Source organism: Periplaneta americana, chromosome 14 (assembly GCF_040183065.1).
Source record: "Periplaneta americana isolate PAMFEO1 chromosome 14, P.americana_PAMFEO1_priV1, whole genome shotgun sequence".
NCBI classification, from domain to species: domain Eukaryota; kingdom Metazoa; phylum Arthropoda; class Insecta; order Blattodea; family Blattidae; genus Periplaneta; species Periplaneta americana.
The window spans coordinates 95,010,213-95,024,331 of NC_091130.1; the positions used below are offsets into that span (position 1 = coordinate 95,010,213).

At 35.5% G+C, this 14,119-nt stretch overlaps 1 pseudogene; it reads right to left on the reverse strand.

The window, feature by feature from the left end:
* Positions 1-9,476: 9,476 nt before the first annotated feature.
* Positions 9,477-9,595, reverse strand: LOC138714007 (5S ribosomal RNA; annotated as a pseudogene).
* Between the last annotated feature and the right edge of the window lie 4,524 nt (positions 9,596-14,119).

Sequence of the window (14,119 nt, forward strand, 5' to 3'; positions counted from 1 at the left end):
ATACGATATGATCATCTCATTTTCTCTTATCAACAGAAAATGACAAAATATACCATACTAAACATAATACAGTACATACCGCCTACATCTCAATAAAATGTATTCTTGAAGTATTAATTTAGAGTTCCAAAATGTAAAATATGGTACCTTTCATTACGTTTATTTCAGAATATACATAATTTTTAAACGCGACTAGATCAGAATGTATCAGCAAACCTCGGATGCTCTTTAATATGATGCATCCCAAGTCCAAGCTCAGAATAGGATGGGTAAGTTCGGAAACGATCCCCGTACACTTGCATTCCGACCGTCAGCCCTCTCGCTCGCTACAATAGCGCCGTCAGTCCATCCTACTCCGAACTTGGTTGAGTAATAACTTATAACTAACATGGCATGGAATAAACAGCAGTTTATACTTCAGTGCATACCCGTAAGTAAAATCTCAAATCAAGCCACCAATATTTTAGACGTCATTATCTTTACGAAAAAGAAAAGCTAAAAATAGCTATCAAATGTAATTTTTCAATATAGACCTAAAATATATTAAATGGATTGAATACACGAAATTGTAAACACATCATTAAAATACTGATGAAAATGGACATGGACAAGAAAACAAGAATTATATTGATTTGTAACTACTATAAACAAGAACAAGCCACCAATATTTTATACGTCATTATCTTTACGAAAAAGAAAAGCTAAAAATAGCTATCAAATGTAATTTTTCAATATACACCTAAAATATAATAAATGGATTGAATACACGAAATTGTAAACACATCATTAAAATACTGATGAAAATGGACATGGATAAGAAAACAAGAATTACATTGATTTGTAACTACTATAAACAAGAACTAAAACCAATTTAGGACAGCAGACAGAACTAAAATTCAAATATCATGCGATAAAAGACAGAAAATAGCCTAAGAAAAAAAAGTTTTAACTACAGTAAAATTCATGGAAAAGTGAAAATGATCCACTTGCAGAAAGATCAAATCCGTCGCTCTCAATTACAATGAACCGTATTGAGATTCTGTTATTAAATCGGCTTAAATGCGTAAGTTTGTTACCAGCTTAAAGATAATTCATCCCATATGTTTTAATTTCCTATCAATAAAATAAACCTTCAGTACAACATTCACATCTTACCTTTTGTTTTATTTAACTGGAGAAATGGAAAGGACTTTCTGGCTTACCTGAAACAAAAGGAAAATGTATTAAAATTGTAATAATCATTTCACTAAATCTATATACTGTAATAATAATAAGCAGTGGTGCCAACTTATGAGACCGTGCGGCCCGAGCCCACCCAAGTGTCCTATTATTATTACTATTATTATCATCATCATCATCATCATCGCATCGTCATCTCATTTTAGGTGAATGATTTATGAAAATCAGTGAAGACAGAGTTTTAAATACATAAGTTAAAGTAGGAAGCATTGTTGACCCTTGTATACAAAGAGTTAGATAATTAATAATTAGACATCGGATTTTTAGGCACTAAAAATTGCAGTTTTAGGCGCCTAAAATAAGCTCAAAATTTGTAAAATTAGGCTCTATTTTAATGAAAATAGGCATTTTAGGCACATCAAGGTATCATACTTATTTCTTTCACTGAAAATTTTAGTTATACACTAAAATACGCACAAAAAAGTATGTTTAAACATTAAAAAAGAATACTATATTATATTTATAAACAGAGCTGCACAAATTTAATATATGAAACTAATGAAATAATGATTATTGATATAAAGATTACTCATTTTAAGTTATTGAAATTCAGTTCCATGCTCAGACTTTATTATAATTATCTGCACAGTACACCACCAGAATTTTTTCTAAATTCTCCACAGTTAACCTTTGCCTTTTGTCACTGAGAATCATTTTGAAAGCAGAAAAACTTCTTTCAACCGAAACTGATGTGAGAGGCGCAAATTTTAAATTAGGTACAATAGAAACATCAATACTTACTGGAACATTTACACCTTCCCCCGATATCACTCTTGATACTTTTTCCAACAATGAAAATCCTACATTCTTATTTAATACGTTGTCCCACTTATTTTTAACTTTTTTCCCAGTTTCGCCCAAAGCAGAATGTATGTTCACTTGAGCTTCCTTTACTATTGCTATTTGGCTACAAAGAGATTGTTTTTCACGTTCTAATTGTTCAATGCTTGCAGGTATGAAAGAAAAGTTTGATGTTATGTAGGCAATATCGTTTTTCACTCGTGAGTCATTCAGACAATCTTTCACTGCTTTCACACACGCTGCACTATCAGTTTCAGGTAATTTATCAATAACTGTGACCACTTCTTTAAAATACTTAGAATAATACACCACTGACTGAATCCAGGTTCCCCATCGTGTAACAACCGGCTGAGGTGGGAGTGGGATATCTGGAAAGTTCTCTCTGAATATTGAAATCCTGGATGGGACTTTACAAAAACATTTTTTGTGTTAGAAATAAACGAATTGACAAGAGGAAATTCATTCCGGATTGTTTCAGAAACCCTGTGAAGGCCATGTGCTAGACAGGTTACATGCGTGAGGTGAGGATAAAATGTTTTAAGAAGTGGAGCTGCAGCAACCATGTATGAGGCAGCATCAGTACAAAACAACAGAACTTTAGAATCGTCTATATTACCTGAGTATAAAGACTGTAGGCCTTTATTTACAAAATAAGCAATGGCTTGGCTATTCACTTTCGAAAGTTCCTTAACACATACGAGGTGTGGAATCGAAGGTCCATCAGGACTAAGTTTTCCTACTACCATATTTGCTATATACCTATTCATAGGATCTGAGGTTTCATCCACAGAGACCTATATGTAAGAATCACCTATATCCTCCCGAATGGAAGCTAAAGTTTCATTGTATATTCTGTCTAAGTAATTTTTTCTTAGGATCGACTCAGATGGGATATTTTGTTTGCAGTATTTTTGTAAAAACTGTCTTAAAACCGGATTTTCAATTGCATTCCAGGGAATGTTAGCAGCAACAAACGCTCTGGTTAAATCAGCATAGAAATTGCTGCTGAGATTGGATGAAGTAGGCTGTCTTAGTAAAGTTTGTTGCCGTTGATTTTTCTGCTGAGCTTTAGCCTTATGAGCCGCTCCTTGCACATGCTGCTTTAGGTGGCACTTCTTTTCTTGCGAAATCTAAAAATGTAAAGTAAACTGAATTAAAATAAAATCCTAATTGTTGTATTGCCGTATTTCTATCACAAAGTTAGTGGGTTCGAACCAATCAAAATTTTAATGACCTGCAAATACTTTAACTATCGGAATTTAAAAGGTTAAAATGTAGTGGTCTTAAAAAGAATTATACCTCAGGATAGCTCAGTCAATGTATAAATATTATAGGCCTACTCATTAAAATTAATAGAATTTATATATTTCAATTATTGTTACATACCTGTTTGCTACAAATCTTGTAGAATATTATTTTTCCATCATAAGTGAATTCTGAATATACTGTTAGCCATTGCCGGATCAATGTAGATTTTGCACTTATATTGTTCGGCATTATCGCGTTAAACTTCACAGGAAAACGTCCTACCGCTCAAAACTTCAACACAAATAAGGTGAGGGAAAGAGCAACTGTTAACGAGCATTCAAATGAACCGTTGTTATTGAGATTCAATTGGACAAAAATACAAAGTTCCACTTATTGTTGCATTTCCTGGTAGTGTTAACACTAGGAGGGCCATTCTTTTAAATATTTTTTAACGGTTTACCCTACTAATTCGCAGTTTTACGACTTTTCATAAATATTTCAAAAACACTCTTTCTCCAAAAATTGTGATTTTATGACACTCTGAAGGGCAGTACAGCTAATCGGTTTCAGACCGAAAACAGTCATTTTTATAGTATAGTATATCTCTGAATCGGTAGCAGCACATGTTGTGATTGTTGCCTGCTTCAAAACTAAGGTTGGTTCTTTGTCGGCATTTATGCCTCCAAACATGTTAAATTCGGTGAAATCTATTGCGAGTGTCGTGAGATTCAAAACATTTTGTTTCTTTTATCAATGGTTTCATGGCCGATGTGAAGCAAACTTTCCACTTTTTAAATGCCTTAAATTTCGCAGTGAATGCATGTATAAATTATAAAAAGTAAGAGTAAAATGCGAGTTAGGCATTTTTAGGCGAATATTAACAAATTAGGCTCTAATAATCGTTTTAGGGCATTTTAGGGCACTATAAAACTCTTTGAATAACCTTCAATTTCCATGAAACACGAATATTTATAATTATTTTTACTTTTCTCCTAAAGAAACAAAATAGGCATTTGCCCTAGAATCCGATGTCTGTTAATAATACAGTCAACTCAGACTTCATATTAATTCAAATAGGTGAGTTTTCAAAAACTTTAATAAAAATCTTTTATCGGACATCCAGCACATATAGGCAGCTGGCTACGGGCTGGAAGGTTCGGGGTTCGACCCCAGGTGGCGGCAGGATTTTTTCTCGTTGCCAAACTTTCAGAACGGCCCCAAGGTTCACTCAGCCTCCTATAAAATTGAGTACCGGGTCTTTCCCGGGGGTAAAAGGCGGTCAGAGCGTGGTGCCGACCACACCATCTCATTCTAGTGCCGAGGTCGTCGAAAGCATGGGGCTCTACCTCCATGCCCTCCAAATGTCTTCATGGCATGTTACAGGGATACCTTTACCTTTTTTTTTTTACCAGCATTATATGGGTTGGAATTTTTGAAATATAACTTTGTTTTTTTCTAATGCTAATAAGTTGCTGCTTGTTTTTTTCGGTTGCATGTTAACATCGACCTACAGTATATACAACACTGGATGTCCGACACTACATAGAAGTTACCAGTGTTTTTTTTTTCTCGCGGAACGCGCTGGAACGGCATTCCGGCACTTTTTGTTGCATTCTTCATCATGGAATCGAAATATGTGTGAATATCTACGTTTTTAATACCGGTATAGTTTTTCTTTGAATTCCGCTTACACCTTGAAAGTCTTAGTTGGACGAAAAGGAGGATAAAAACGACAAAATTCCCATGCAGTGATCAGTAATCATCTCCCCGTCCGCTATAAAATATTCTACACAGAGTTCCACCATATTTTTTCCAGAAGAAAAGCACTGGTTGTTATATTATTATTACTAAAACAAATAAGTGTGTCGCGATATCGTGGGCGTCCAGTAAAGTGTGTCCTCAGTCAAAAAAGATTGGGAACCACTGACTTAGGCAATACTGTCGTGCGTGTTTTCGGCTTTGCGGGAGCTTTAGTCTTGCTTTCTCGATCGTTGTTCAACTCTACAAGTCACTCATTGAAGCAAATAAGATGCATACGAAGTGTTAATGTTATGAAAGTAATTATTTGTAGCATATTATGTACAATTTTACCATCAACATTCAGAAAAAAAAATGTTTACTCTAATAATAATTTGCCCAAGTCTCTATTTTATTTTATTTCTTGCATGTGTTTAATGGATGGTCCTCTTTACGAATGGTCTCGTATATTTCTGTCTTTTGAGAGTAGGTCTTGGATAGCTCTGGATACTTTTATGTAAAATGTATACTTTAAAGTTTAAACAATTTCAATATTATTATCGACAGTTTGGCCTACTACGTTTTCGTTTTCGTGAGGCAACATTAGGCATTCACAATCGGTGATCGCATTCAACACGATGTATTCTAAGGGCAACTTTTTAAAGCTCTGTTCTTTTAGAATGAACATTAATCTCCCCGCGCAGGTGTACTCATTGTGAATTACGTTTTTGGTGCATTTGGGTATCGCCCTTCAATATTATAGGGTGTATCGAAAAAAAAATGAAAAATGAAGGTGGCTAGTGCGGAAAAGTTGCGACTTGTGGCAGAAAGACTGCAGGAGAAATAAAATTAAATTTAATCAATATCTTAAGTGTCTCCACATCAATAGTGAAGATTCGAATTTATAACGCATTACTAGTAAAAATTATTATAACGGTCTGCATACCTATACAGCTACCCTCCGTCAACTAGATAAAAGTTAGCAAAGACACTACAAGAAGAGAAGCATCTTGCACCAGTATCTTCTATGGAGTGAGAGAAGAGAGAGATGTTGGCAGTAAGGGTAGCGTCTGCCCAGCAGTAGTATTTGGTAAGCTACGCTGGCCGGGTTTGTATCGCTGCTGTTCCTGTGAAATCGTGTATCATATCAGTGGTTTAGTGGTACATGCAATAGTTCTTATGTATCGTGTTGTCATGAGTGGGAAAAATAATTCCGTACTCGCCTGAGAATCCTTTGTTCGGTACACCAGGACCGATAAGAGAGTACAGACAAACGAACTAGGTGGAAAACACCTTTCAGTAAAAGACATCGCTCATGCTACTGCCGACAAACGTATCGAGGTTTGGAAAACAGCAAGCCTTCCTACCATCAGCAAGCGTAGAGTAGTGGAAATGATAAAACTGTATCATAGTAAATATCAGAATATTCTGAGATCGCAGTGGGCCAACCTCAAGGGCGCATGAGTAGGCTTTTATTAATAAAGGTCGAAAATTGTTTGATATATGCACTTGTCAGTGCCCGGACCACGACAGAATCTGTGAATGTGAGTTAAATAGGAAAGTTCCATCGATAGAACTATCCTTTCTAATAGACCAGAGAAATGAACGAAATATGATGATTGGTAATATCGACATTGTGACGACCAAGACACTATTTAAGAATGAATATTAATTTGTCTTCTCCATGCAAATGAACTTCCACTCCGCCATATAATGAAACATTTCGCTGGTATCACTACAGATCCAGGAACTTGTTCTGGATTTATCGGAGAGGAGTTACTCCACTGTGAGACAAAATCAGTGACGAATTTCAAAGCCATTGAAGTACTCTGGATCAACAAAATTAACGTGGAACGGATCTCCGAGCTTAGTACTGACCAGAAGTATCTTCTGGGGATTTGCCAAGCTGTTCATTCTGGCCATTGTCGGATAGAGCTTGAAACGAAGAAACCATCGCCAGTTGTTCAATCTCGATAGCTTACAACTGTTTGTAGGAATCTCCACTTGTATGTGAGCCGTAGGAATCCTTCACGTAATTTAGTGTGCATAGCTGAGAAATTCCATGCTTCGCAACGAAGTCTGTCAACATTTGACACCGGAGTATACTACTAAGGGTGGGTGGAGGGATGAAGCTCGAAATACATCCATCTCCTCATAGTGAGCCCTGGGTTATTTCTGAGTGTAAATTTAAAGAAATAGGCGAAGAGCTATATCTACAACAAATTTGAAAACAGACATAGAGCATTAGGCTCGCAAAACTTTAGAGCTGATGCGAAGACGCAGGATATTGTCGAATTACTATTTTCTTTTTTTTTCTACGCTCTTTCTGCCACAAGTCGCAACTTTCCGCACTAGTCACCTTCATTAAAAAAAAAAAATCCAATACATCCTAGTAGGCAAGATGCATCATTGTCACGTAAGAACTTTTCTCAAGTGCTTGAAACGTTAATATTGGTCTACATGTTAGAGTAAAGCGGATAGTAACTAGGGTAAGTGAGGAAAGTCTCGTTATCCTCTTGCAAACGACTTGGAACGTAGTTGCTAGAGCGCTATTTCAAGACGTTGGAATAGTTGGCCTAGTACTGTTGGTCAGAAGCTGCTAAATTGTCACGTATTTACTATTGCAAGTTACGCAAACTTTCATGTGCAATCAAGTTTTTGCAAATTCTGATGAATGAAACAAACAGAACAAATGAACTCAGCCTATGGGCATTAGTACACTCCTTACAAAAACAGATGATTATAGGGCACTGTCAATGAGCGACAAGTAATCGATTCGAAGTCGATAGTGGAGCCGTGTGGAAGCTCATGCGCACGGAATCATGAAGTTACTCTCTCTGGGCGCTCCCGAATTGCAGTGCAGGTCGAAAAAGTATACATTCCGCACACTCGGTTTGCATCTTCGAGGATAAAAAGAAATAATAGAGCGATTCAAGGAAAAATGCTTAAAAGCGATGGGACGGATGTGACATCAAACTACACCTATTATGATCCATAATCCTTCGCGAAATACCGTCAAGTATTTAACTTCTGTTATAGGTAGCTATTTCACATGACAAAAAAATTTAAATTGTAATTCAGATTTTAATAATGGTTAGTTGTTGCGTATGTGGTGTAACAGCTAAACCAAAATATCAATATAGGCTACAGCATTTTCAAAGAGTATATTATTTTTAACCATATGCAGTTGCTACATCGCCTAATACCGGTAAATGCGCACCATGCTTACAAAAAGACACTTTTCAGTGCCAATCATTTATTTTGTGTGCACAAGGTTAGAATTTTGGAGTAAGAGGAAAAGGAAGATATCCGTGTTGTGAAATGTATCCCAAAAATGTACTTTTCTGTATAGTACGGTATTTTACAAAGCCAGGTACTTAAAAAAAATTAGACTCAACTGCACTATATATATCCACCTATGTTGTAACATATGAAGCTCCAATAATTACATTTTGTCATACGTAAATGGCATAGAATGGATGTGGAGATAACAAGAGTAAATTGGTAGATTATTATATAAATGCACATTTCACTGTAGCTTTATTAAACGTGTTATGGTTGTTACATGGACTGAACACTTCATTTCTACTTCATTTTATTACTGTTCATTATATTCACCAGCAGAAAAGAATATTAGCTTTTACAAAAATAACACCCGCTGAATTTTACTAGACTTTCAAAATATTCACAACACAAAACAGAATTCGTAATCGTAATAATATGAACATAACAGCTGATTAACACGCTGGAGTCCACACCTGTGGAGTAACGGTTAGCGCGTCTAGCTGCGAAACCAGGTGGCCCGGGTTCGATTCCCGGTTGGGGCAAGTTACCTGGTTGAGGTTTTTTCCGGGGTTTTCCCTCAACCCAATTTGAGCAAATGCTTGGTAACTTTCGGTGTTGGACCCTGGACTCATTTCACCGGCATTATCACCTTCATCTCATTCAGACGCTAAATAACCTGAGCTGTTGATAAAGCGTCGTAAAATAACCTAATAAAATAAAAACACGCTGGAAAAAAAGATGAACTATGGGTAATTTTACGGCCATACTAGTACACCTTCTTGGTTCTACTGTTTCAAGCTTATGGCCCAGGGTTGGTTTGCATGCTGGCGTGCCCTCGGACGTCTGTTAGTGTTGCCAAGTTGGGTGTTTTCCCACCAAATTTGAGGGAAAAACACGTTTCCAGGGGCAAGTTTCAGTTTTTTATTCATGGTGCTACAGCCCATGAAGGGCCAAGACCGACCAGCCGGTGCTGGCCTTACGTTCACATGCCGAAGCAGAGGTGGATGATCATCCAATCAGAATGGAGGTATCGTGTGGTTAGCACGATGATCCCCCCAGCCGTTATAGTTGGTTTGCGAAACCGGATTTTCGCTACCTATCGTAGCTCCCCAAGTGCATCACGATGCTGGATGGGCACCGTTCCCATACACTGCCCGAAAAGGTTTCGCCAACGGCACGTGGTGTTCCCAAGCGGTCACCCATCCAAGTACTGACCACACCCAATGTTGCTTGACTTCGGTGATCGGCCGAGAACCGGTATTTTCAACATGGTACGGTCGTTGCCAGAGGGAGGTTTGGAGAGAGAAATATGTTAGGGGGACTTTCAGGGGAAAGATAAATTTGGGGATGTTTTTCTAAACTTCGTCATTAGGATTTACTTTCAGAATTACTTATAATGAAACTACTGTGTTGTGTAATTGTACAATACATATCATGATCCTGAATCTTCTCTTCGACCAGTATCGCATCTTGCAAGCATGTTTTCTCACTTGCTCTCTTTATTACAATTATTATATTATTATGATTATGACGCTCTCTCCCATCCGTCGTCGCGTTGCACACGTGTTCTCCTTGTCTTGTTTTAGTCATGGCCGACACAACAATAATTAACAATAGCGTCTGCAGTAAAATGCAGTTCAACAATTTCCCCCAATTTAAATTAATGCTTTTGATACAACTGATTTCCATTTCTTTTATATTAAATATTATACGCAACAATTACTTGTCACATCATCTATGAATAACATTTTTAGTTTGAAACTATTGTCTGCTTTCCCGAGTAAAAGTCGGCACTCAGCAAGGTGCAAGTTAAGTGTTATGGACTTTCAGTGTACTGTGGCAATACGTGCAAAATGCAACACATTGCTGTTCGCAATGGATAAAGAGCCAACCAGTTCGTAATGCGAGTACGAATTATGAGAAATCCAAAGAAATTAAATCATTGGTTTAAAATAATGTATGTTTGTATATTACTATTTTTCGGCCTATCTATTTATTTAGAAAGCAATTTCAAAGATATGTACCATTGGAATAAATATCTTATTCTAATAATTAAAAATCTTTGCACTTAAGAAATTAAATAATTATTGTTTGCACTATCACGTATAAATATCAACTCTGCAACATAAATCGGTACAAAATATTAACTTACATTTCAACAATGGATGTCTCCCAGAGCTTTGAATATAAAAAGAAGTTCCTTTTTTTTCCCTTAAATGCCATATTTGAACACAGTGTGCAACTAATGCAAACGCAAACACTTAAAAATCAAATTCTCAAGAAATCGTCTTCCAGTGCAAGAGCATACAGGACTGTACTGTGAGTATTCTATTCTAATGCATGTTAGTGTGCATGATGTGTGAATGTTTTTTCTATTCAATTGTGTATGTATTGGTCTGAAATCTATCTGAATAAATTGAACTTTGAAAGGAATAATTATGTTTACGAAATAGTGTTGTCACTTCAGATCAGTATACTGTAGTTTTGTTAATTCGGCCACAGAAGCCGGTGATATTATGCTAGTTATAGAGAAAATGAAATTCATGACCGTAAAAATGCTGCTTGAAAGCAAAGGGTCATTCAATGCAAAAAATTATATTTTTGAACCATGATGTCTCAAAAGTTAAAAATATTGTAGTAGGTTATTTTGTTCTAAATATGAATTTCAACCAATACTATATTTATATCTTTCATAGTTTGGCAGCAATCAGAATTAAAAATATGGTTTAACAAAGAACGCGGTTTGATTCACTGAAGTTTTCTTATTATGTAAAGGAAGATGGAAAAGTGATTTTAATGCAATTCGAAAAAGGAGAGCCTTGTTTACAAATGCCCTTAAAATGATATATATATATATATATATATATATATATATATATAATTTTTTAAATAGTTACCCACAGTAAAATAATTTTAAAAAATATACAACACAAAATGCAATTCATTTTTTGCACACGAAAAAAACATGTGTTTAATTCTTTAGGGTATATTGATTCCACTGTAAAAATTTCAGAAAGTTGATTTAAATATCATGTCAGTTTTTAATAAACAAATATCTCACCGGAACAAAGGAGTTCAACAGGTAGGCTCTCCCGTCGTACAGAATGTTGCGCGATCAAGGTCAGAGAGACGGACGTCTGAGATTACTCATCGTTATGAAGTCTCGCGAACGCTGCGACCGCTACACATTAATTTAATTATTCACAGGTTTTTTTAGATAAAATCATAAAACTTGGGAGATGGATTAGGAATAAGATTTTCTTTAATAGGAATGAAATTCGCATGAATTTAATTTGTTGCATTCGAATATGAAACTATTTCTTTTTTCAATGAGGTGTTTTTATAAGCATGCCTTAATATTATTCGGATTAGTCTTTAAGGGTGCTATGCATAGACATTTCGCTATACCGCGCTACAAGCGTGCTAAACTAGCTCCGGCTATCGAGTGATTACTTGTATAGGATTCATATCATATCATATCATATCATATCATATCATATCATATCATATCATATCATATCATATCATATATCATATCATATATCATATCATATATCATATCATACCATACCATACCATACCATACCATATCATATCATATATCATATCATATCATATCATATATCATATCATATCATATACCATATCATATCATATATCATATATCATATCATATCATATCATATCATATCATATCATATCATATCATATCATATCATATCATATATCATATCATATCATATCATATCATATCATATCATATCATATCATATCATATATCATATCGCTAACACTGGTTTATGAATACGAAAAACGTTAGTTCGCTGACCATCCACCGGAATCCCGTGTTAAGAATGTCTATGAATATGGCCCTTCGGTATTAAAATATATTATTCAAGTTTACAATGGCGTCTGTTTAGTTTCGATAACACTTCATATAGAGTGTGTAGAATATTTTAAATTATGGATAACATGTAACTGCCACCCATTTTTCAGTCATCCGTATGATATGGCGATCATAGTTGGCAGTTTAATTTATTTTCATAATAACATTATATTAAAAGCCCAAAAAATTCATGACATCGCTGGCATATTCTTAAAATTTTGTATGGAATGACCCAACGTCATATAAGCAGCAAAATTTGATTTGTTATATTGTATTATTTCAACGTTAAAATTTTATTTCTTGTTTGTTGAAGTGTGTATCTGATAACCTTATGCAATTTGTGTTCTTTTGTTTTGTGTGTTCTTGGAAAATATAATTTCAGTTAATCCTCCGCCATAAATGTTGTAACTAAAACCTTGTGTATCCCTCGTGTTTATCGTACGGCTCGTCCTCCTCCCACACGTTACCTGCACTTTGTTTACGTTTTCACTGTGCCTAAACGAGACGCTTTACTGTAGTTATAAAGTATTACAGTATGTCGATTGATATGGAGTGATTTCCAACTAAGATTTACGCTTTTTAGAAGCAACTTCGGCATATTTTCAACGTTGTTTCTTATTCTCGTTTACATAAGCTTCAAAATGAGCTATATTCCATTAAAATGTAAAAAGGTTGTGATGAAAAGTTTCCTTTATTAGTACAATGAAAAACAAAAGGACTCTGAAATTGGTAGTAACTTAAGTTTTCCTTCAGACTTCGGTTTCTAAACCCCAACCAAGTACAGAATTGCTTTACCGACGACATAATGGCCATATAGCACAATGAATGTGCAGGAAATTTGTGATTATATCCTAGAAAATCACATCATGCATGATGGCCAATTTCCTCCAAATATAAAGGCAGAGTTTTCCTCTTCTTCCATGCGTACAAGCAATGCATCTGAATTTTTCCATGCTCATTTAAAGAGTGTGTTCTACTCTCCACATCCTAACATTTACTAGCTGTTAGATGTCTTAGTTTGAAGGCATTCAAGCAGAAGTGAATATAAAAATGCGTTCTGAATCAGCCATTAGACAACCAGAAACTTGAAGACAAACTATTATTAACAATACAATTATGGAATTGCTTTCATATTTTACCAGACAAATGAAATAGGAAACGAAACTACTAAATTTGTAGAATTCACTGAAAACATTAATGCTTTTGTAACATTAACAGTGTTTTCAGGAGTCTTCCTCACACTCATTTTATACTGTATCTTATCTTCTGTCGTAAGTTCAATCAAAAGAAACAATGATGTCATTTTAATATTTGACAGAATACGTCGTGATACACCACAAAGCTTTTAAAGGACTGCTGCATTTCTTAATTGAATTATTATTTATTGTTTACTATTCCTGTATTAAAACTGACTGCCGTGTGCAAGATATAACGAAGAGGAGACTCGAATATGCTTATTATGTGAAGGGACGCCTCTATTTGATTATGGGGAGAATGAAGCGGCAAATTTACCGATACGCGACAAGTTCTGTAATGTACTTTTCCTTGTGGAACCACGTGTAAACGGTTACTCTACACTACACTCTATACAGAAAATGGAACATTGGAATGGCAAGAAGAGTTATTACATTACTGTAGCAGTGTAAACTAACCTTTAGATTACACTGAGATCTCAACGTCTACGTATACACTGCTAAACAATGCAGTCATTTCTGTAGCTCTGATGAATAAAGGCTTCTCCATTCTGAGAAGCAGCTTTCTGTAATGGCTTCAGCAAGATGAATAACGACTTGAGTCCAACCTAAAACTTGAAGGCAGGAATACCTTGTAGATGCGAAAATGTGTGACGTGCATAAAGTATTTATCATTCTTCATTCTGTTTTTGTCTGGGTTTCGCTTGTTTCCTATACTTCTTCGTCCATT